Raw genomic sequence first — 26,226 nt, forward strand, 5'->3', positions numbered from 1 at the left:
TACTAATAGATTAGTGCTGACTGGAATCCATAGCGATTATAGAAAGTCTATTAACACATATTTTGTATATTATATGTATTATATATTCTTACAATAAAGAATATGATAATATGAGAAAAGAAAATGTTAAGAAATCATAAGGAAGAGAAAACACATTTACTACTAAGTGGAATTGGATCATAATAAAGGTCTTCATGCTTATTGTCTTCACATAGAGTAGGTTGAAGAGAAGGAAGAGGAGAGGTTAGTCTTGCTGTCTCAGGGGTGGCAGAGGAGGGAGAAAAATCTACTTATAAGTGGACCTGCACAGTTCAAACCCTTGTTGTTCAGGAGTCTACTGTATATGTAAAATGATACATGGTGTATATGCAATATGCAATATAACTAAATGTGAAATGTAAATTCTACGCTTGTGTCTAAGTACCTATGAAACCCTTTGGAAATAGGGTTATATTTTCATCTATGATTTTTCCACTCTAATACCTGACACATATACATATCAGTTCAGCTAAATAAGCACATATACTTCATATTAGTTTACTGGGTATATTCAGTCTTCAACCTTTAATATCTAGGTCTTCACTGCTGTTTTGAGGCTACCAGGGCAATTGACCTACTTGCTAAAACTATTACGTAATATCTGCTTTTTCTTTTTTAAAAAAAACTGTTAATTATCAAGTTTATAAACTTCAGCTTACATATACAATAAAGTCATATGACCCAAAAGTTGTGTGAAGTAGTTTTAAATATTGAATGATATGAATCACAAGTGAAATTATATACCTATGTAAGATGTGCATTAATCCTAGATTGGCTTTTTCTTACGTTATTTTTGCAGTCACGTTTAACTTATAAACATATGCTAATTATTATCCAAGCAATGCTGGTAAGACTTAGTGACTTGGAGGTCAGGACAAGCCATCTAGCCCACATGGGATAACCTTTTATTAGAAATTTTAAGATAATATAGTAGGAGCTATATTTGCAGGATAATATCAGAAACTTCAAGACCTAAAAAAAAAAAAAAATACAAAAACCACTGCATTTCAAGCAACATTGCTAATATTACAAAGACACTTTAAGTATTTACTGTTTAACTTCTTTAGGGTTAATGATATGAGCAACTCTTCTATGTGGGAAAATGTAAAAAGTTCTTGGAAACAAAATATCTGAGCGAGGGAGAGAATCCCCCTTTCGTAAGTTGTAAACAATTTTGACATTTTCCATATTCTGAGAGTAAAACATTGATCCCATTCTGAAGTTCTTATGTGAGATACCAAATTTCTAGCTTTGCCACTGAATATCCACTGTCCGTATTTGTAGATCTTATTTTTTTCCATTTGTCCAAAAGTAGATTTAAAAAGGTCAGCTTCCCTCCAGCAGGCTATATAGACAATACATGCTTAAATGCTGTTGTATTTTTCTCCCAACAGCTTGTGTCAAGGCTAGGCAAATGTTTCTGAAGCCTTCCCTGAGCTTGTACTTAGGTGCTGGATTCCTGCTCACCACATGGGAATGGTTTGAGACTTCTGCAAACTTTCCCTGTGGGCACTTTCTGCTGCACTTGTTCTAATCAGTGGAAAGGTACTACACCCATTGCTGATGCTTGTAGACTGATGGTGTTCCAGGATGTTTCTCTTGGTGATCTGAACTAGTAATCTTTAAAATGCTGAAATCTGTATACTTGGAGGTCCTGTTCTCAAACCAGAGGCTATCACTATCCTTTAGTCATCAGTTTACCTGAGAAAGTCATTACAAACTGCAAAATACTATTTGACTGATCCTCATGAACATTCTGAGCTCAGTAGCAATAACTTGTAGTAACTCATGATATTTTCTTAATCGATTTCTTCCAGAACAGCCACTGCCATTAAAACAAACAAACAGCCCGGCGGTGACTCATGCCTGTAATCCCAGCACTTTGGGAGGCCAAGGCAGGCAGATCACAAGGTCAACAGATTGAGACCATCCTGGCCAACATGTTGAAACCCCCTTTCTACTAAAAATACAAAAATTAGGTGGGCATGGTGGTGCATGCCTGTAATCCCAGTTACTTGGGAGGCTGAGGCAGGAGGATCACTTGAACCTGGGAGGCAGAGGCTGTAGTGAGCCGAGAACGCGCCTTGTGCCACCGCACTCCAGCCTGGCGACAGAGCAACACTGTTTATTTGTTTGTTTTTAGACAAACAAACATCAACCATTCACACTTGTAAAAAGTTTCCTGAAATTCCCTAGCAATGGGATAAAATAACAATAATTAATATAAAATTACCCTAATTGCCACTGTGCCTTTCTATCACGTCCTATAAATTCGAAGTGTTCCAAATGTGCTGTTGCTACTCCAAACTTTCAAAGAATGACTAAGAGAAACAAACAATATTGAGACCAAGATTCCATTCTGGAGTGCACCAAAACAATATAACAAAGTATTATACAATTATAAGAGAGTATGATAGGGTATTATGCTATTTAGTAATTGCAGGCAGTAGGAGAATGAACAAGGAGGATAAAAAACCTGAGTTAATTCATTTGAAGAGAGATGGACCTGCTAGATAGCCCTTCTCTTTCTCATTTTTACACTTGGGTCTGCCAGAGTCTGAGAAGCCTATAATTTTACCAACATATCCAACAGCCATGATTAAATGTCATGGGGAGGAAATGCAGGAAAGTAGGGAAAGCAGATTTTGCTGCCACCATCTCCTGCTTCATTTCTGAATGAAGGAGCTTGGGAAAATCCCTTCACCTCTGTAGGCCCCCATTGCTCTCCCATAAATATCCATCTCAAAGAGCTCTTGGAAGACTCAAGCTCATCCGTATGTACACCTAGCATGATTTTACTATAGAACAGTGAGTTTTAAATAGATAACTATTTTTTTTCAAAAATTAAAAACTCATATAGTAGTGCCCATGTTCATTAATCTAGGTTGATTTTTTAGCAGCAAGTCAGGCTCAATGAGATCCAAATGGAAAGAAGAAAAGGTTGAGAGTACGAGACTCATCCCCTGGGGACCACTTGGGACAGGACCTTTAAGATACCAAGGGAGCAGGAGGAAACAATGGGGAGCAAACAGGGAGGATCAAGCGTTGGGGATGCCCCAAAACAGACTTTCCAAGGCACCAAATGTAGTTGCATAATTCTGCTCTCGCATAGTCCTGAGCCTGGATCAGGATATGTAATCAGAGAGCAATTAAGTCTTATTAACATCAAATTACACATTTTTACTTTGCAATGGCCGAGTTTTCATTTCTGTTTCTGCCTTGCAAAAAAATATCTTCCTTAGCATTTTCTCAAGTTGGCAGGGTGCTTCTTTTCTCACAAGGATGTTGGAGGCTCCAATGATGGAAGAGTTGATCTTAGACACATCAGGAGAGTGGCCCTGGTCCCTTTGTGTCAAAAGTATTGATAAGTTGCCTTGGAATCAGGTTGTAGATGCCTTCTGCCATAGATTATGAACTGGGGGCAAGGCTTGTGAAACTCTCTGCAAGGAGCATTCTTTTTACATCTTTACTGCCTACAAAATGCCAGGAGAGTTTCCAAGTAAGAGCAATCCCTATTAAAGAAAATAGGACATAAAATAAACTGTTATTACCTGCAAAACAGCTGTATTTCCTTTTCTTCCCAGAGAAACACATAAAACCTCTGTATATTCGGACGTGAAGCAATGTAATAGAACTTTTATTTCTGTAAACTAGATATTTGTTCCATGATAAGTCACATCTGAAGGGAGAAAAAAAAAAAAAGTTGTGCTCAAAACTTTGTCAGCTGTTCCATGGTCACAAAATCAGAAAAGGGATGTTACAAATTGATGAGGCCCATGCTTGATAAAAGGAGGTTATAAAGGCCGAAAACAAGTGCGTTGAGATGGGACAGACAGAGGTCTAATACCAGTGCTGCCTCGTAGGTTTATATGTAACCCAAGGGAAGTTATTTCATCTTTGCAAGCTTCTGTTTCCGCATTATCAAAGTGGTGGCAATAATAGAATCTACCTCATAGATACTGAGTATGTAATAAAATATGTAAAGTGTTAAATATAGCACTTGACCTATCAGAAGCATATAAATGATAGTAGCTATTATGCTAAAATTCTCTCTAGCTAATGGTTGTGCATCACAATTTTATAATATCTAAGGAGACAATGTGAATCTAAGGAGATGAGAATATTTTTAATTTTTTAATTATATTATTATTTTTATTTAAACCCATTGCTTTTCCTAATTGTCTTCTTTGAATACTGGGAATGGATTCTCATCAACTTTCTTATATATATATATATCTTTTACATATCTAGAATCATATGATTTTACAGCTAGGAGAAACCATGAAGTTAGTTCATGCAACTTCTTTGTTTTACAGATGATGGAACGAAATATTGAAACAGTGACATGACTCCTACAAAGTCACAGGTATAATTATGAAAAATAACTCAACGTATTCTGGGCCCCCATCCACTGCTCATTCCAGATAAAACTCGCTGAATTTGAAGGTAAGTCATTATTTCCAGCCATTGTCCATTGACATGAATTCTTTTAAATGTTTCTTACGTATCATTCTATCCTTTTTATAAGCCTTGCTTAATACATTTTGGGTTCTCTGGTCATTTTTTGAAGCCCCCAGGCTAGATATATTTACCCTATCTGGTGTCTAATTTGCAGACAAGGTTTATTAAAGGATTTGTCCCTGATCCTGATCCTTGATTTTCTGTACTATGGTGTCAACTCAAAGGATATACACTGACACATTTCCTGAACACCCCTGGTAAAGGTTATTCTTCTCTTTTGAGCTCTCACAACTCCAAATACACAGATGTGTTTGATCCCCTTCCTAGATGCTACAACCATGGAGGGCCAAGCTCACACAGCTACTCACTCATCACCCAACAGGTCTCCGTGAAAGAGTCACCAAACATTCTCCTTTATTTTATTTCATTTTATTTTATATTATTTATTGTCTATAGAAGAGCAACTTCCAGAACTAGATCAAGAAGACACTGGCGTTTGCCTCTGACTTCTGGGAAGTAAAGTGAAATGGAGGAGAATTTGAGTTATGATCCATCCTCCCATTTAACATGTACCTGGCTCTCACTTGACATACCAGACTGTCCTGTTTTTCTTTTTCACAATTGACTTTTTTCAATGTAAGTGTCTTGACACAAAGATTGCGTTCCATGGACAGAAATATTCAAGGTTGTTATTTGATGTAAAGATTCTACTGATGTTTTAATTTTTAAGAAGTAAAAAGAATTTCCAATATCTATCAATATTCTACTCAGAAATCAAATACTGGTTTCTGGGCCAGGTGTGTTGGCTCATGCTTATAATTCCAGCACTTTGTGAGGCCAAGGCAGGTGGATCAGTTGAGACTAGGAGTTTGAGATCAGCCTTGCCAATATGTTTAAACCCCAGCTCTACTAAAAATAACAAAAATTAGCCAGATGTGGTGGTGCATGCCTGTAATCCCAGCCACTCAGGAGGCTGAGGCAGGAGAATCACTTGAACCTGGGAGGTGGAGGTTGCAGTGAGCTGGGTGACAGAGTGAGATTCTGTGGGAGGGAGGGTGGAAGGCAGGAAGGAAAGGAGGGATGAGAAAATACTGGTTCCCAAATAAAACTAGCAAAGATAACATCCTAGCCAGAAATCCACTTCATTACCTATAGTTGTTGAATGGAAGCTTAATATGAGGGAAACAAATGATTTCTATCTTGTTTTTAGTTTCTCTTATCTTCACCTTGCTTTATTCAGGCATTCATTTGTTCTCATAGGCAACTTGGGATGATGAATAAATCACAAACTGTGGAGTCATGCAGAGCCAGATACAAATCTTAGACTCTTATGCCTGCTTTCTGAATGATTTGTCTCTTTTTCTGTTTCTAACCCCTAAAATGGAGATAACACAGATCCCACAGTGATCCTGGAAAGATTCACTGAAATTTTATTATTTCCTTTTCTCCTTTTCTTTTTTATTAGCCCCATGCTTCCTTCCTGTGATTAAACTTTTACCCTGCCTCCTTTTGATGAAGGCCAAAAAAGTATAGATTTGATGTGAAAAGTTCTATATATCAGTTATGCCTCTTTGAAATCAAAGATTAAATTTTGAAAACTGCTTTCTACATAACTTTATTAAAGCTAATTTGAAATTAGCAATTAATTCCCTCTCCAATTCCAATGGGTAGGTTTACAGGATGTATATAGAAGGCTAGATAGTGACAGAACTAGTTTCAAGTAAAACATCTCTATTTTTTAACCTGAATTCAATGAATATAACCCTTAAACTGAAGGGAGGGTTGTGGGCAAAAGGATGAGAACAAATTCCCCATCCATAAAAAACATCTGGCACAAGGAAAACAGTAGCAAGTCCAGATGGTAATAAGCTTTGACACAGACCAGGGAAAGCTCTATGGGCAGAAACACCATATAGATTGTGTATAAGAAACCACAAGGCCGGGCACGGTTGCTCATGCCTATAATCCCAGCACTTTGGGAAGTTGAGGCAGGCAGACCACCTGAGGTCAGGAGTTCAAGACCAGACTGACCATTACGAAGAAACTCCATCTCTACTAAAAGTACAAAGTTAGCTGGGCATGGTGGCATATGCCTGTAATCCCAGGTACTTAGGAGCCTGGGGCAGGAGAATAGCTTGAACCTAGGATGCGGAGGTTGTGGTGAGCTGAGATCACACCACTGCACTCCAGCCTGGGTGACAGAGGGAGACTCTGTCTCAGAAAAATAAATAAATAAATAAATAAATATATAAATAAAATAAAGCACAAAAGGCAATCTTGAAAAATTAAAAATAAGAACTTTTGTGGCTGAATAGCTAGAATTTAGTCAATATATTAATAATACAGCTTTATAGGACTTTTAATGTATTTATGTTCATGCTTTTCCTTAAAACATATTACAAGATCTGTGACAGTTTTAGCCTGGGCACTTACATTGGCAAAGCATCGTTGTTACTGGGAGTTGAAAGAACCAATCAGAGAAGCAAACACCCATGGTACCCAAGTGGTTTCCATGCTATCAAATATGGTACAATTGGGAGATGAGCAATTGACCTCTAATTGTTATCATTCAGCATGTATTTGGTGGATAGTTTTGCTTAAGGTCTTCTGTAACAATTTATTCCTCTTCCCTTCTATTTTCTCTTCAGGGAAGCTAACAGCTAGTTATTCTCGGTTCATCTATTTCTTATTCAGGGATGCCTTCTTCAATCTACAGAGGCTGGATTAGAGCGCTTATTTTATACTCCTTAGTGGGCAGTACTTCCTCTGTTTAAGGACTTACTATGAATTTAATCTTTTGCTCAGAGCCTGGCCTCCCCATAGCCCAGAACCACATGAATTCAGGGAATGCGCCTGTTTCTTCCCATTCTTCCCCAGGTACCACAGTGCCCAGTGTGTGATAAAATTTCCATCTATGCTTCATCAGTCTGTGTCACGACATTGTTCTAGGCACATGTCACATGCAGGAATGACAAAAATTGACAAAAACTCTGCTCATGGAGCTTATGTTCTAGGAGGAAAATGAGCAAAAAGCAAAATAAGTAAGGTATGCTATATAGAAACGTCAATGGTGATGACTTCTCTGGAGAGAAACAAGGTAGGAAAAGGGGATAGAGAGACCCAGGCCAAACCTGTCATCCAGGAAATTTCAAAGCGTGCATTAGACAAGAAGCAAAAATAACTAATAAGGAAGCATTAACTTTAAGGAGTTTTATAAAAGCAAAATAAAGCAAATAGTAAACGATAGAGGAAGAATAGAAATTAACCTATCGGCAATCATATGAAAGAGGAGAAATAAACACATCCAGGTTTGTTTTTTGAGAAAACTTTAAAATGCATAAACCTTGTAGAGACTGATTAATAAATAAAAGGAGGGTATACAAATAACCAACATTAGAAATAAAAATGGGAGCCTCACTATCTAGGCTGAATTACAGCCCCCCAAAGACATGAGATCCTAGTCCTGGGAACCTGAAAACATAACTTTAATTGGGAAAAGGATCTTTGCAGATGTGATTAAGAATTTTGAGTTGGGAAGGTAATATTAGACAAGCCTAGTGCCTAAGTGTTATCACAAATATCTGTATGAGGAGGAGGCAGAGGGAGATATCTCACACACAGAAATGAGAAGCTATGTGAAGATGAAGCAGAGAGAAATTTGAAGACACTGGCCTTGAAGATTGAATTAATATGGCCACAAAGCAAGGGATGCTGGCAGCCACCAGAAATAGAAGAAGCCAGGAGTGGATGGTTCTCTACAGCAATGGCTTCCAACCTTTTTGGCACCAGGAATTGGTTTTGTGGAAGACAATTTTTCTACATATGTGGTGGGCAGAGGGGTAGGGGATGGTTTGGGAGTGAAACTCTTCCACCTCAGATCATTAGGCATAGTTAGATTCTCTTAAGGAGCATTCAGTCTAGATCTCTGCATGTGCAATTCACAATACGGTTCATACTCCTATGATCTCACAGGATGTGGAGCTCAGGCGGTAAATTTCGCTTGCCCGCTGCTCACTTCCTGCTCACTTCTGTGCGGCACAGTTCCTAACAGGACATGGACTGGTTCTGGCCCATGGCCTGGGAGTTGGGGACCTCTGCTTGAGCCTCCAGAAAGAACACAGTATTGGCAACAGTTTGATTTTAAACTGGTAAAGGTTATTTCAGACTCTGGCTTCCATCACTGTAAGAAAATCAACTCCTTTTATTTTAAGCTACCAAGTTTGTGGTGATTTGTTTCAGCAGCCATAGGAAACTAATATAATCACTCTACTCTAGATCCTGAAGTCATATTAACTAGAGAAAAGTACGAACAACTTTATGCCAATAAACTTTAAAACATAGACAAAACAAATTCCTACAAAAAATGCCAACTAATGAACACGATATAATAATAGATAAAATATGCCGATATCAAAGCCAGACACGAACCTTATAAGAAAATTACAAGCCAGTATCCCTGTTGATCATAGATGTAGGAATCTTCAACAAAATACTGAAAACCAGAATTAACAGCATATTGAAAGGATCATTCACCACCATCAAGTTTATCGCAGGGATGTAAGGATAGTTCGATGTACACAAATGTGTAAATGTGATAAACTACATTAACAGAATGAAGGTTAAAACAATGTGATCCTCTCGGTAGATGAACAAATGCATTTGATAAAATTTACCATCCTTTCATGACTAAAAACTATCAAACAAATTACTTATGGAAGGAATGTACTGCAGCGCAATAAAGACCACATATGACAAACCCACAGCTAACATCATATCCCACGGTGAAAAGTGGAGTTTTTTCTCTGAGATCAGGAACATAACAAGAATGTCCACTCTTGACACTTCTATTCAACATGGTATTAGAAGTTCAACAGCCAGAGCGATTTGGCAAGTAGAAGAAATAATAGGTATCCAAATTAGAAAGAAGTCAAATTGTCCCTATTTGTAGATGGCATTTTCTAACATATAGAAAATTCTAAAGACTCCACTAAAAACTGTTAGAAGTAATGCATGAATGAGTAAAGTTGCAGGATATAAAATAAAGATACAATAATCAGTAGCATTTCTATATACTAATCACTATCCACAAAAGATACCAAACCAGGCATGGTGGTTCATGCCTGTAATCCCAGCTGTTTGGGAGACTGAGTTGGGCTGATCACTTTAGCCCAGAATTTTGAGAGTAGCTTGGGCAACATAGCAAAACCCAATCTCTCCAAAAAAAAAAAATTAGTGGGATGTGGTGGCACGGGCCTGTAGTCCCAGCTACACAGGAGGCCAAAGTGGAGAATCAGTTGAGCCCAGGAGGCCAAGGCTGCAGTGGGCTGTGATCATGCCACTGTACTCCAGCTTGGGTGACAGAGTGAGAACTTGTCTCAAAAAAAGTAAAAAGAAAACAACCCCAAAGACCTACACAATGAAAATCATAACACGTTGATGAAATAAACTGAAGAAGATGGAAAGATATCTGTGTTCTTGGATTGAAATCATTAATATTTTTAAATGTTCATACTGCCCAGAATAATCTACAGAGTCAATGTAATCTCTGCCAAAATTCCAATGATATTTTTCAAGAAAAAAAATCCTAAAATGTGTGTGGAAGCACAAAAGACCCTGAATAGCCAAAGCAATCTTGAGTAAAAATAGCAAAGTCAAAGGTATCGCATTACCTGACTCTAAAATATACTAAATAACTGAGGTAATGAAAACAGCGTGATACTTGCATAAAAACAGCATGGCACTGGCACATAGACGAATCAAAAGGAATAAAGAGCCCAGAAATGAATATATGTAAATAAAGTCAATTGATTTTTGACAAAGACACCAGGAATACAAAAGGGAAAGGAGAGTCTCTTCAATAAATTGTGTTGAGTCAAGTAGATATCCACATGCAGAGGAATGAAGTTAAACCCTCCCTTACACTATATGTAAAGATCAACTCAAAATGGATTAAAGAATTTAAATACCTGAAACTGTAAAACTACAAAAAGAAAGCCTAGGTGAGAAACTCCATGAGCTTCATATGGGCAGTGATTTTTTTGTTTTGTTTTGTTATCAATCCAAAAGCAGACAACAAAAGCAAAAATAGACTAATGAGACTACACGAAACTAAAAAGCTGCTCACAGCCACGGAAACAATCAACAGAGTGAAGAGACAATCTACAGGATGGGAGAAAACATTTGCAAACCATACGTCTCATAAGGGGTTAGTATCTAAAATATATGAGGAACCCAGAAAAACTCAATAGAAAACAACCCAATTTAAAAATGGGGAAAGGGGTGACTCTTTCTCTTGAGTGCGCGCGCGCGCACACACACACACACACACACACACAGACACACACGCTCCCCTTTCTTGAGCATGTACTTCTAACTTTGTAGTAAATCTCCATACTTTCACTATTTTCTGACTCAGTCTTGAATTCCTTCTAAAGAAGGTGCCAAGAGTCTAGATACTGGCTAGTGCCAAGGTCCCACTCGCGTTTGGGGACCCCCACCACAAACCCACCAGTATCATCTTTATGGTAAATAAGCCAGGAGCATCATCACTGTCATTTTAGGACCACCAGCAGTTGGTCATGCCAAGGACAAGTCAAGGCTAGAAAATGGGGTGCAATGGCCAGATAACAGGACCCTTAATTTTCAATACCATGTTGCAATTAGATTTGTTTAAAATGTTGGAAGAAATTGACTGAAATATCATATCTTCATGGCTCGCTATCAGAACTCTGACCATCATGGAAATTGCCACCTTTGTTATGCTCATACCAGTTTAGGGGAGCTAAATGGGAAACTAGACAACCTAGATGATCCCCTTTTGAAAAATGTACCTCCCCAGAGCCTTCTCCCACTACCTAACCCAGACCTAGTTCCTGCATTCCCACTCCTCCCTCTTACCCAACTCGACCTTTGACTCCCCAGTCTTCTGTTCCACTATCTCCAAACTATGTGCCCTTCCCTCCCAAAGGAACAGAGCCATGCCAGGGTCACCAGCAGTGGCATTTTCTGCCTTCCTGAGTTTTTTGTAAGTTATGCCCACTTAGGGAGGTAGCCAGTGGGAATACTGGCCGTCCAGGTACATGTACCTTTTTCAGTGTCTGATCTAGCACAATGCACAGACAGGTTGGGCCAATTTTCAGAGAACCCAACTAAATTCATGGAGGAATTTTGGCCTCTCACTGTCATTTGCACTAACTTGGGGAGATATTAATATTATCTTGCCCATGTGTTGTGCCCATGAGGCAAAACAGTGTATTTGGGTAGAGATCCAGGCTTATGCTGACAGCTTGTCAGCAGGAGATTCCGAACAATACACTGTGGGGGCCAAGTCTGTGCCTAACAATGACCTTTTCTGGAACTACAAGCAGGGCCAGGCTGATCTAAGAACAAGGAACCATATGATGGTTCCTTACATGAAAAAAAAATGTAGCACTAAGCCTGTGAAAATAAGATAATATGATAATATAAGAGAAATAAGGAAAGGATGAAAACCCAGATTTGTTTCAGGGATGCCTTGTAGTGGCCCTAGGAAGACAGTAACGTTGACCCCAGTATTGGTACTGGCCAAATTTTACTAGGGAAACACTTATGTAATCAGTCAGCATCCAACATCAGGAGAAAATGACAGAAATTGGCTTTGTGACCCCAAATGCCTATTAATCAAATGTTTAATGTGGCTTTTGTGGAGTTCAATAATAGGGACAGGGTTGAAAAGCCTGAAATGACCCAGTATATCAAACAATGGGATAGACAGCCAGCCCAAATGATAGCAATTGCTGTAAGCAGTGCCCTATAACCTCAAGGTCCCCCAGGGGGATGCTTCGCTCATGGACCAAATAGACCTAACAGCAAACTTACAGGCAGTGGTTGCTGCTTCAAGTGCAGGAAGCCAGGGCATTGGAGCAAGAGCTGTCCCAGCCAGGGGAGCCCACCCAGACCCTGTCCTCACTGCAAACTAGGAGGGCCATTGGAAAAGGGATTGCTTTCAGCTCCAAAGGGAGAAAAGAATGCCCGATATTATAATGGCCAAAACTGAGGACTGAAGGGGCCTGAGGTTCCTGGCAGCTCCCACAAAATGCATGGTCATCACAACTGAGGAGTCTCGGGTCACTCTTGACCCGGTAGGTAACAATGTTAATTTCTTAATTGACATGGGGGCCAGTTACTCTTAAACAGCTACTCTCGGCCCTTATCCCTCAGAGTTGTACTGTCACAGGTGTCAATGGCACCCCCAAAATCAGAATGCTTTACTTTACCCCTGAGCTGCAGGTTAGAAAACTATGTGGTAACTCATGAGTTTCTAGTTATGCTAGCGTCCTCCTTTTTTATTGGGACAGAACTTCCTAGCCACCCTCTGAGTTATTTTACAGTTATCAGGGTCTTGGGAGCCCTAGTTATTAGCAATACTTTTGTCTAAGTCAACCTCAGAAAAACAGGATATTTCCCTCAATAAGGTCTCAAGTAGACCCTCAAGTGTGAGACCAAGAGACCTCTGACAAAGCAATACATTCTCAGTCAGTGATTGTCTCTTTAAAAGACAAAAATAATTTCCTACACAAGTGTCAATATCCCCTCAAACCAGAAGCTAGATGAGGTCTACAATCTCTAATAATTGACAAGTTTTTAAAACATGGCCTCCTGGTTCCATGCTACTCTCCTTGTAGTACTTTTGCCCTCCCTGTCTAAAATCCAAATGGGGAATATTGTCTAGTTCAAGACTTATGAGCCATGAATAAGGCCATAATTCCCTTACATCCTGTAATGCCAAATGCTTATCCATACTTACCCAAATAATGGGAGACAACAATTGGCTCACAAAACTAGATCTCAAGGATGCTTTCCTTTTGTATCCCTTTGCACCCCAACCCTTAGTATTTGTTTGCTTTTGAGCAGACTGTTCTGGAACTTATATTACCCAGAAGGTCAACTGGACAGTACTTCCTCTGGGCCTTAGGGATAGCCCTCACTTGTTCAGAAATGGCTTGGCACAAGAATTAAGGGAGATATAGCTAGAAAGGGAAGTCATAGTGCAATATGTGAATGACATCCCTATAATTCAGTCCCATTAAAGAGGACTCACATAAGAATGCCACTCAAGTCCTAAGCTTCCTGGGAGAAAGAGGACATCAAGTCGTTCCACTCAATAGCTAGATTTCTAAACCAGAACTAAAATATCTGGGATACCTTCTAAGTCCAGAAAACCAGAGACCTTGTCCACTGAACAACAACAAAAAAGGCTACCTCCACAAATGAAGAAGAAACATAACTTTCCTGGTGAGGGCAGGATTTTCCAGGATTTGGATCCTAGGATTTGGGCTCGTTGCTAATCCATTGTATGAGATACTAACGGGGCCAGAGCATGAACCACTCAAATGGTCGGGGAAACAAGAGACTTCAGCTTCTAGCTGAACAAAGAGAGGTTTGTGCAATAATAAACCATACCAGTTGTTCTCATATTAATAATTCAGGATTGGTTAAGCTGCAAGTTCAAAAGAGCTAACAGCAGGCTACCTGGCTATGTAATTTCAATGACCCCACTATTCCAACCATCTGGGTCTCCATTGAAGGCTATCTACCAAACGTGACATGGTTCCCACCTTTCCTGGGACCTTAATAGCTATCTTATTACTACTAATCTTTGGTCCTTGCTTGTTTAACCTCCTAGTAAAGTTTATGTCTTTTGGGTTGCAACAGTTCCGAGTCAGAATGTTGCTCATGCAAGCATTCCAACTAATCTCTGCCTCAGATTCATTCTCCTACTGACCCACCCATGGAACCCTTAAACTAGGCAACCAGAGATTTCCATGTCCTCACTAGGCAGGACCAACGCCCCTAATCAACAGAAAGAAGATATAGAAGACCTCCCTCTTCAACCATTAAGAATGAGGGATGGAAATCTGAGAGGAAAATAAGATACAAATAATATAGGGTGATTGCAGGAGAATAGAAAATGCCAGGCAGCAGTTCCACGTGACTAGCAAAAGGAAAAGTAGCTGTATAAGTAACGGGCCAATGAGACCCTGAAAACCAGGGTGTGGACCAAGCTGACTAAGACAGACTGGACCCAACATGGTGATGGGTTTGACCTACGTTTCACCTATAACCTCATTATATGCTTATTAACATTATAAATCACACACCCACCCAGGCCATGATGGTTCTGGGAGCATCGATATTTGGTATGAAAATGGGTGGCACCACAGTTCTGAGAAATCTCCACTTTTTCCAGGAATCTTCATGAATATTACACCCCTTGGTTAAACAAACCCATAAAGATAGAAACGCCAAGCCCCCTTGCATGTGACTCTTGAGGATACCAGCAGCACTCCCCTTTCTTGAGTGTGTACTTTTACTTAAAAAAAAAAAAAAGGCGAAGGATCTAAATAGACATTTTTCAAAAGAAGATATGGATATGTGAAAAAATGTTCAAAATCGCTAATTGTCAGAGAATTGCAAATTGAAACCACAATGACATGTAAATTCACATCAGTTAAAATGACTACTATTTGAAAAGACGAGAACAAATGTTGGCGAGGATGTAGAGACAAAGGAACCTTTGCACAATGTTGGTTGGAATGTAAATTAGTACAAACATTATGGGAGTTACTAAAAAAAATTTAAAAACCTTCATATGATCCAGCAATGTCTCTCCCAGCTATATATACAAAGGAAATGAAATCAGTAAGTCAGAGATATCTACACCTTTATGTTTATTGCATCATTATTCACAATATCCAAGATATAGAATCAACCAAATTGTTCATCATGGATAAAGAAAATGTAGTATGTCTATGTAGTAGGATATTATTCAGCCTTAAAAAATGAAGCAAATCCTGTCATTGTGGACAACATGCATGAAGCTGGAGGACATTATGTTAAGTAAAATAAGCTGGGCACAAAAAGACAAATAGACAAATACCATATGATCTCACTTACATGTACCATTTTCAAAAGTTGAACTTGGAATTAAAGAATAGAAAGAATGGTTACCTGGGCTGGAAGGAAGATGTAGGAGGAGGTTGGTCAAAGGCTACAAAATTTCAGTTAGACTGAAGAATTAAGTTCAAGAGATCTTTTGTGAAACATGGTAACTATAGCTAATTACAATGTATTGTATTTTTTAATACCGTGAAGAGAATAGACTTAAGGATTCTCACCACGCACACACACACACACACACACACACACACACACACACAAATAAGTATGTGAGGTAACACATATTTTAATTGGCTTTTTTTTAATGAAGAGATATACAATTTGAATGGTGTAATAATTGTTTCAAAAATATAATCTGAAATCAGTACCTTTATCTAGAAAAAAATGTCAGGCCCATACCATTCATACCATATCCCTGACAAATTTTACCATACATTTACCAAAGAACACCATCTCCTATGAATTGTTTAAAAGAAAAAAGTTAGAGGTACTGTTCTTCCAAATTGTATTGTAATAATCTTAAAAATATCAATGCCTGAAATCATCTTACAAAAAAAATTGTAGTATTTTCTTATCCATAAACAGAGATAGAAAAAAAATTTTTTTAAATACAAGCAAGCCATATCCAGAAATATATAAACATGTTAATACACCATGTTGAAGTTAGATTTTTTTAGGAATGCAAAATTAATTCTACTTTAAAATAGCAATCAAAGTAAGTTGCCACATTTCCATATTCAAGAAGAAAAATCAGAATAGCTCAATAGGTGCAAGAAAAACTATTTTTAATAAAATTCAAAGTTCGCTGGGCACAATGGCTCATTCCTGTAATCCCAGCACATTGGGAGGCCGAGGCGGGTGGATCACGTGAGGTCAGGAGTTCAAAACCAGCCTGGCCAACATGGTGAAACCCTGTCTCTACTAAAAATACAGAAATTAGCTGCACATGGTGGTGACACCCATAATCCCTGCTACTCAGGATGCTGAGGCAAGAGAATCACTTGAACCTGGGAGGAGGAGGTTACACTGAGCTGAGATGGTACCACTGCACTCCAGCCTGGGCTACAAGAGTGAAATTCTGTCTCAATAACAACAATGATGATGACAACAATAATTCAAAGTCCATGCCAATATAAAAATTCATAGAAATCGGTGGGGGGAAAAAAGGAAAATTTCTTAGTCTATAAAAATGGTGTGTATAAGCAACTTACCTCAAACATAATGCTAAAAACAGAAAGCATTTTCTTTTGGTTAGAAAATAAGGCAAAGTTACCTCCTGTCACCACTTTTATTCAACATGACCTAGTAGTTTTTACCAGTGCAATAAGACAAAAATAAGAAGCAAAAGATAGAGTTGAGAGGGGAGAAATAAAGCAATAATTATGTGTGAATAATATGTTTGTAAAAAATTCAAAAGAAGCCACAGATAAATTATTAGAATTAATAGGCAAGTTCATCCAAGTTGGTGCATGCAAAATCAATATGTAAAATCAATTTTAATTCTATATAGCAGCAAAAAGCAGAACATGAAAAATTTAAAATTAGCTAAAGATAGATTCCCTTTATAATAGCAGCAAATTATGATATTTATATGTTGTAAAAGCTCAAGATAATTTTAAGATGCTATTTTATAAAAACATCAAACATTTCAAGAAGACCTAAATAAAGTTGAGAGGGATAACATGTTCATTAATATGAAGTTTCGGTGTAACATAGATGTAAATCTACATATTGATATATAGAATCAATGCCATCCCAGTTAAAATATTAACAGGTGTGTGTGTCAGTGTAAATTGACAAGAGGATTTTGTAGTTTATATAGAAATGCTAAAGCCAAGATACTTAGGAGAAAGACAACATTAAAGTGGAACTGCTCTGTCAGATATCAAGCCTTATCATAGGTATTTTAGGAAGTAGTTAAGAACGCATACCCTTGGTACGAAGATTGTTGAATGAATAGAGCCGAAAAGGAAAGCCAGATAAAGACCCACATATTACAAAGGCAACACTTCAGAGCTGTAGAGAAAGGTCAGTCTTTTCAGTAAAGGATGTTTAGACAACTGGATGTCCATATAGAAAAACAGAAAGATTTAACACTTAACCTCCATTTTATATTACACAAAAGAGTGAATTTCAGCGCATTTGAAAATCTAAAAGAGAAAAGTAAAACAATGAAATCTTTAGAAAATAATATTTGACAGTATTTTTATAACCTCAAAGAAGAAAAGTATTTTTCAAACAGAATTAAAGCACTAACTATGGAGAAAATGATTGATAATGTGGATCATATTAAAATTAAGAACTTCATTAAAAGAGACCATTAAGAGTAAAAATTCAAGACAGAGAAGTTATTTTCTTATAACTGGATCATACCCAGAATACATTAAAAACATGTACAAATCAGTAAGTACAGACTACCAGAAATTTAAAAGGGCAATTCACTTAAACAGAAACTTCATTAAAAATTTAAAAAGTCTAATAAATGTATAAAAAGTGTTCAATATTATTAGTCCTCAGGGAAATAAAATTGAATACTTATATGAAATACCAATAAACAGTCATTAGAATGATTAAAAATTTAAAATATGCAATAAAATGCAGACTTTTAGAAAATTCTCCCACACTGTTGTTAGAAAAGTATATTGGTACAACCACTTAGGAAAATACTTAAGGATTATCTATTGAAGTTGAAACCCATATAAGACCCTATGATACAGCAGTGCTACTCTTAGGAACGTATTAACAAATGCATGTACATTTAGGCCATGTGCTATGTGCAAACAAGTAAATTCACAGTAGCATTTGTTGTAAGAGCAAAAATTCTATACAACCTAAATTCCATCATTTGGTAAAACAAACAATAGGATACAGCAATGAAGATAAGCAAATGACTACAAAGCACAAAATGGGTGAATTTCTCAAAAGTAATATTCATTTAAATAAGCCAGTCAGAAAATACTATACACTGTATATTTGAAATTATAGAAGTATCAAAAGCAGATAGACTTCTGCTATGATATTTTGGATGTATGTTTAGAAGGAAAAATTGGTCACAGCTACCTTTGTTTTGGAGAAGGGGCATAGATATGTTTTTGAAGCTTACAGTGTTTCAATTATTGACCTGGATAATGCTTTCATAAAGTTACTGTTTATGAGAATTCATTGAGAAATGTCTACATTTTATGCACTTTGCTATGTTTAAAAATGTTTTAAAGGGGATATTATGTACTCTTAAAGACAATGATAGATTAAGATGTCACAATGATAATGATCATACATGTAATTGATAACACAATCCCCAAATACACAAAGCATCAACAGACAGAAATAAATCAATGATTGTAATTAGAGATTCTGAGACATTTCTCTTAAAAACTAATATCAACTAGACAAAAAGTAGCAGTTAGGAAATATTTAAATAATAACAATATGTTAAAAATAGGTACTTCACCTGCCACTCAGAATATTTCCATTTTTTTTAAGCTCAAGTTGAACTTTCTCAAAAATTGGGTAGACAACCACAAAAGAAATTTTTAAAGAATAACATGACTCAACAACATACATACTACATTCTCTGAAAATAAGCAACATATAATTATAAATTATTAACAAATATTTTAAAATACATATCTGTGAATATGTATATACATACATACATGTACACCAAGTTGCTAAAAAGTCTCTGTTTAAAGAGGAAATCATAAGAAATATTGTGGAATCCTTAGAACTAAATGCCAGCAAAAGCACTACATGTCAAATTTTGTGGACAACTGGTAAAGCAGTATCTAAAGGGAAATATATAGCTTTCAACACATTCACTGAAAAAATAGAAATTGAATAGAAATTATCAAAGCAATTGTGGTATATTGAATTATTGTTTGTTCATTTACTTTTCTGTATATCTACGCTTGGCTATGTATATTTGTGGTTCATCCCACAAAACTGCTTTGACTTGGCTACATGACTGACTTTGGCTAATGGTAGGTGGGTAGACAGGAGACAAGCAACAGGCTTGAAATGTATTTGTGCCTTGAGACTTGCTTTCTTGTACCTCGGCAATCATCCCAACAAAACCATCTTCTGAGTAGTAGCAGCCTGGACCCTAGAGAGACATAAATGGAGCAGGCCTGTGCCATCCAGACCTACAGGGTGAAGCAGAGCCATTCGGTCAAGTCCTATCTAGCCATGACAACTACCTCCAAGAAATAAGTGCTTATTTTATAACTCATCGAGATTTTGTGGTTGTTATGTAGCAAAAATTGACTGATAGAAAAATCAGAAGTTGAGTTTCTGTCACAACATAAACCTAAAATATCTGGAAGTAGCTTTGGGACAAAGGCAGTGGGGACAGTCTATGGAGAGCTGAAAAAGACTGTTATCTAAGACTGGGGGGTAGGCGGGGGTTGGGGAGGAGGCAATTTATGTTACATTCTAGCAACCCATTTGTAACAGTTTTGGCTACAGTAACTTGGAAGAAAAAATGAATCTACACATTTATGGACTTGGGAAAGATGGCTTATAGTCAAAATGATAAAAGCATGAGTGGCCTTAACTGTGTATAGTAAGATAAATGGATTTATAATAAGGAGAAAGAGATGTACTCAGAAGTAAACTGGTCAGTTTGCAAGCTAAATTACAGGGAATATAGATCATTTACTTAGAAAATCCAGGACTGTAAACATTGTATATACATTGTAGAAATGAAAGAGACATGAGGGAATGAGATAGTATTCCTTGATCTAAGCAACAGAATTAATTCACTCGGCATTCCACCTATTCAAAATTTAAAATAAAAAAAGAGTATTATTCAGTTTCAAGAAACTGCTGTGATTGTAAGGAAGTTCAACAAAGTTTCTAAGTACAAAATCAATATAGAAAATGAAATAGCATTCTGTTCAAAAACAAAACAAAACAAAATACACTAACATAAAAAATAAGGTAATTTACAAAAGCTGCAAATCTATAAAGTATCTAGGAATTAGTTAAGGAAAGCACAAGACTTGTGATACAATTTTAAAAAATCTATTAAGAATAAATGGAGAGATACATTCATTGAATTTGATTCACAAAAATGTTAATTTTCTCCAAATTAATTGCTACATTAAAAGTTCTAATATTTACAGAAGGATCAGTTTTATAATTTAAAATAAGATTTTAAATTTTAAGTGGAAGAATAAAATTTCCCAAGTAACTAGCAATTTGAAACATAAGACAAAGCTTGTTGTCTTATATTTTGTGGCATGGGAACAGGATACACTCTATCAGATATTCAGATGAATTATAACACTGATAATAAAATAATATGGTATTGTGGCAGTAACATATAAATTGTCTGAAGAACAGAATAAAATACATGAAATAGACATCTTTAAGTATGGTAGTTTGGCATGGTATCAAAGTGACATCATAAATTGGTGGGGAAAAAGGTTGGGATATAAATAGAATCCCATACACATTAAAAAGATTCAAATTAGGTTGAAGAAGACCTAAATCTGAAATTAATTATAAAAACAATTGCAAAAAAATTGAAATAATATATTTTAAACTCTGGAGCCATAGGATGAAATAGATGAATTTGACTTTATCCAAGTTAATAATTTGTAGTCAACAAAGGCAAAGGTCAATGTTATGAGATGCATGACAGAATGGGGAAGATATTTGCAAAAACTGAAAGTGGCAGGGATCAGTATGTAGAATATACAAAGAACTACTGCAAAGGAACAAGAAAATGATAGGAAACCCAATATTAAAAAAAAAAGGCAAAGCTTATAAATACAAAATTCACAGAAAGGAGTGACAGAGTAAGTACAAAAACAAGAAAAGAAGCTCAGATAAATAGAAATCTGACCAAAAACACACTATTTTAAAAATAATGAGATTAGGAGAAATAGGCAGATAAAATACATTTGCTGCTGAGGGGAAATTAAGCAAATATACTGCTAGTGGAAGTTGAAACTAACCTAATTTTGTAGGATAATTCCTGTAAAGAAAATATGTAAATGGCCAGTGACCTTGTAACCCCATGCCTGGACATATATTTCAGAAAAATAATTACATTGATCCATAAGAAAAAGCATCTGAAGATGTTCACTATAACATCACCTATTGCATTAAGCTTTGAAAGCAACCTTATTGTTCATCACAAGAGGAATAGATAAAATATGATATATGCCTTCATTGGCTTGCAACATGGCAGATTTTCTCCTAAAACACAAAGAAGTCTTAAACATCTAGTATAGAGTAAAAAATAGAATAAGATAGCCGACACAGCACCATTTCTGTATATTAGAAGTCTTACATAAACTAACATACAGTTTTCAAGGACTCACAAGGAAACATTGTAGAAATGAAAGAGACATGAGGGAATGAGATAGTATTCCTTAATCTAAGCAACAGAATCAATTCACTCTGCATTCCACCTATTCAAAATTTAAAATAAAAAAGGGTACTATCATTCAGTTTCAGGAAACTGCTTAAATATAGGGTTAGTGTTTTAAGATATGAGGTTCAGGAGCTAGAGAAGGTGCATTCAAATTTAGCTGACTTGTGTATTAATTATTTGGTCCTTGAGCAACTTATTTAACTTCTCTGAGACTCCTTTTCTTCATCTATAAAATGGAGAAATTAATGACATTTCCCGCATAAAGAAATTGGGAATATTAAATTGTATGATGTATTTAAAGAACTTAACATAGTGTCCGGCACAAGAGTTAGGCCCATGACTGGTTTCTGACTGAACCTGTGTTGTGCAGCATCAAGTCAACCCTGATTCTACACCACTTTAATGTCCACTCAAGAGAAATTCCCCAAAGCAGCCTCCTATGCACCTGCATCCCAAACACCTGCATTTTCCTCCTGTCCTAAAGACTTTTTCTCCCACCTTGATTATCCTGGAGTCTTATTTAGCCTCTCTTGGAAAAGACTTAAAGAGGAAGAAAGAAATTACATTTTCAACGTATTGAACTTTTAAAATAGATACAAATTATTTCCCTAAATTAACAAATTTAATCCTAATAACAATCCTCCAATGGTATACTTATCCCCATTTATCTAAGCAGAATATACTTAAATAGTAATAACACCACACAGCTAGTTAATGGCAGAGTTGGATTTGAACCTGTACACTACAAACTCAAAGTTTATGCATGTAACCAGTATGGTGTACTGTTACTCTTTATCACAGCACCACCAAATCTTATTAAACCCAGATAAGTAAGTCATGTGTCATAGAATTCCTTGTGTATAAAAACATACTCATATAAAACATCTATTTACTTACTAACCAGCCCCGAAATAACTCTGAACTACGTACTTATTTCTGTGGAGAAAGTGACTTTTTTTCTGTATGTACAGTTAAAAATATAGACTACAAGCCTTTTGATTTACAAGCATGAACAAATTTGGTACATTAGGGATGGCCAATTCATTCTGATTACAAAAGGAAGACCCAAGCAAAATAAAGTCTAGTGGATATAAAGAATATCTGAGAAATTGTTACAAAAATACCTGCAAAATAGTTTTAACATTAAGGTCTAATATTCTTCATTCATAATGATATAAAATCTAATGTAGATGACGGAGCGATGGATTTAGCAAACCACCACCAATGGCGCATGTATACCTATGTAGTAAACCTGCACGATCTTAAAATATAATAAATCCCATATTTTAAGGGAAAAAGTCAACACTTGCATGGCTATAGACCTCATTTCAGAAATTGCTGTTATGATTTTAGCTTTCTATGCTGCTTTTTTAAAACAGCAGACAGTTCTTCACTTCCCAACAAAACTGTGAAATTCGACTGAGCATGGCAGATTGAATTTGAGTGTGAATAGTGTGATTTAATGCTCCTGCTAGTCTGAAATGTTTTCCTATTAGGCCATTTTGGTGACCCCTCCCAAAAGTTTGTTTGCATTATCTAAAATCAGCTCCCCAAAGTTCAGCCCATGTGAAACACACAGGCCACTATTATTTTCACCATTCTAACCCTTTTTTTATTTTCTCACAGTAAAGTCCATTTCTAGTTTGATTGCATTCAACAAAATTTGTAGTCTAAAACTTCACCGTTTCAGAATCCTTCATCAAAGTTGTGATATAGGGCTTCTGGCAAAATTATCCAAATAATCCCATATACTCTAAGACGTTGTTTTTTTTTTTTTTTTTTTTTTTTTTTTTTAACTTTAGTTTTATAGGGCTCGGAGTCTCACAGTGTTGCCCAGGCTGGGCTTGAACTCCTGAGGTCAAGTGATTCACCCCACTCTGCCTCCCAAAGAGCCAGGGTTACAGGTATGAGCCACTGTGCCCAGCCTGTTTTCAGTTCTTTGAAAAAATACTGCTGTTAAATGTATATTGTACTTAAAGAACATTTTCATTCACGGGCTCTGCTGTGTCCACTGTGTTTCTTTTTTTTAATGTACACACATAATACTTTTGGCTTATGATAAATCAAAAAAATACTTCTTACTTGGAGCAAAGTTTCTCATGTTTGAAATTCTGTGACATGCTATGGCAATATATGACCATATTGGTACTTTTTTTTTAAAGATTGTACAATAGATGAAATAGGTAATTATTAATCTGGCTGGCATCTGTAATGAAAAAGGGAGTTCTTGCTTTTAGGCCATAGACTCAGTACATAAATCTCTTGTGTTGCTGCAGTCATAATATTCCTGCAGCTGTAGTGTCACTGATTGTAATTTTTCTGCTAATAAACAAATTTGAACTAGCCAGGAATCCTAAAATTTGAGACTAATTGTTTATCTGAAATATACTCCAGAGAAATAGTAATGTAGTTCTGCTTTGAATTTAATTTAAACAGAAAAAGGCAAAACAAATCTCGATGGAGGATATTTGACAATAATAAAATATTTCTCCCAGCGGGTGAGCTGGTAGCAATTGTATTGTGCAATCCAAGCTCACGTTTCAGTAGGTCATTACCATCATAACAAGCCCTTGAACCAACTGGCATGGATATGCAACATTGAGCCCCTGATGGTCACATTATTTCAGACCCTTAACTTCGTGAAGAACAAGACAAATACTCCTGGGAAACCAGGATTATATTTCGAAATTCCTTTCTTTTCTATTTGTTTCATAATAAGATGTAATATGTAATCAATCTACAGTTACTTGTTTCATTTTGTTTTTTCCACACTACCCGGGGGCATGAAAAGCTAGATTTGGAGATTTGAAAGGCCTGCACTGACGCAGATATGTTCTTATCTACTGGTCTATGGTGCTGTCCATTCAGTATGTAAATCATTGTGGATGAAACAAAAACCTGAAGCATAGTTCTCTTTTCTTTTACAAGTTAATCACAAATTAAATTTTATAGTCAAAGTGTATCTAAAGTTTTTTGCAGAGGCCCAAGGGTAAAATAGTCTATCTCATTTCTACCTCTCACCTAAATCAACAACTTGAAAATATAAGTAAGAGAAGTCCTTTCGAGAAATCGGATTTTTCTTATTTTGTTGCTCTTTTGTTTGTCAATAGGGAAAGACATGTATTTTGGATCCCACCTAAATTAATTCTAAAGCACATTAATGAGCCAAATGAACAGGATTTTAAAAGTTGTGAGATATTCTGCAAACAAGTTTTGAGCGGCCATCCATCTCCATCTTTATATGGAGACATAACCGGAAGAGGTGGCTTGGGAGTCATCAAATAAAATGTATTTTCCATTTGTTTTATGCAGGTCAAAATAATCAAAGTGTGTTCCATTGGTTTTGTAAGAAAAAAAAGTTAAATATTTTTGTCTTGTTATTAAAAAAAAATCTAAAACCCTAACAAAAATTTAGAACCAATATTAAAAAGTTCATTATTTTTGGTTTATTTAAGAAAAGCATAAAAATTTAGAGGACGTGTTTCTCCATTTGTCTTCATATTGGAATCACCCGGAGATCTTTTCTAAGCATTCCAAAAACCCAGGCCAAATCGTGGATCAACAAAACCACAATTTCAGTGGGTGGGATGTGAGTATCAGGAATTTTGACACTCTCCTGGTGATTTCAATATGCAGACAAATTTGGGAACCACTGGCTTAAAAATAAATCGTTTGTAAGCAACTGGTGAAAATAGAAGTGATCCCTTAAAACAAACATAATGCATTTGTCAGAGGTACTTGTTTATATAACCGGAAACAACATGCTGAAATGTCAAAATCCTACTTCATTTTCTTTTACACCTGAGGCATCCATGATAAATATGTCAGTACCAGAAAAGTTGTCCTGTAATAATTCTAAATTATAGGAACAGCAAGATAATTCTAGTAAGAATTCTTAAAAGTGTGTGTGTGTGTGTGTGTGTGTGTGTATGTGTGTGTGTGTAGCATATTTTACAATGAGGACCTCACTGGAAGATTAGATATGATTTTTCCTTTTAGATTTGTATCTTGTATTGTTTCAGTCCCACCCAAGCACTTAAAAAACATCAAAAGTAAAACATGTCAGATTTTAGGTTGAACTGTTGCCACTCAAAAGACATTAAAATATAAAAAACACAATACTGAGCTATCTTGGTAGCTAGTGCATCTGAGTGATTTAGGTAATCCTGTGCCCCTAAAACCAATTCAGTTTAGTGGCCTTTGTGTCATCAGCTTGCTTCTCCAGAGAACCAACCACCTCTGAAAGGTGAGAAATGTGGTGGGCAAACACAATGACAAAACACCCTCAAGATAGGCAGAGAAGCCAAGAAAGCACATATTAGCACTTCCGTGATGGCTCCAGGAGGGTCCAGTGGAAGCTACAACTTGACCCTGCGCAGCAAGGGCTGTAACCTCTCTGAATGTAA

The 26,226-nt window shown here is 36.5% G+C and overlaps 1 long non-coding RNA gene across 1 annotated transcript in view; it reads left to right on the forward strand.

The window, feature by feature from the left end:
- Nucleotides 1-720: 720 nt before the first annotated feature.
- Nucleotides 721-26,226, forward strand: part of LOC116558580 — a 44,740-nt gene continuing 19,234 nt past the window's right edge. Inside the window, exons 1-2 of the long non-coding RNA XR_004272080.1 lie at nucleotides 721-731; nucleotides 4,356-4,485. This is a non-coding gene — a long non-coding RNA (uncharacterized LOC116558580). The remainder of the gene's footprint in view (nucleotides 732-4,355; nucleotides 4,486-26,226) is intronic.

The sequence above is a fragment of the Sapajus apella genome, unplaced genomic scaffold (assembly GCF_009761245.1).
Source record: "Sapajus apella isolate SASKATOON/1434 unplaced genomic scaffold, GSC_monkey_1.0 scaffold22, whole genome shotgun sequence".
NCBI classification, from domain to species: domain Eukaryota; kingdom Metazoa; phylum Chordata; class Mammalia; order Primates; family Cebidae; genus Sapajus; species Sapajus apella.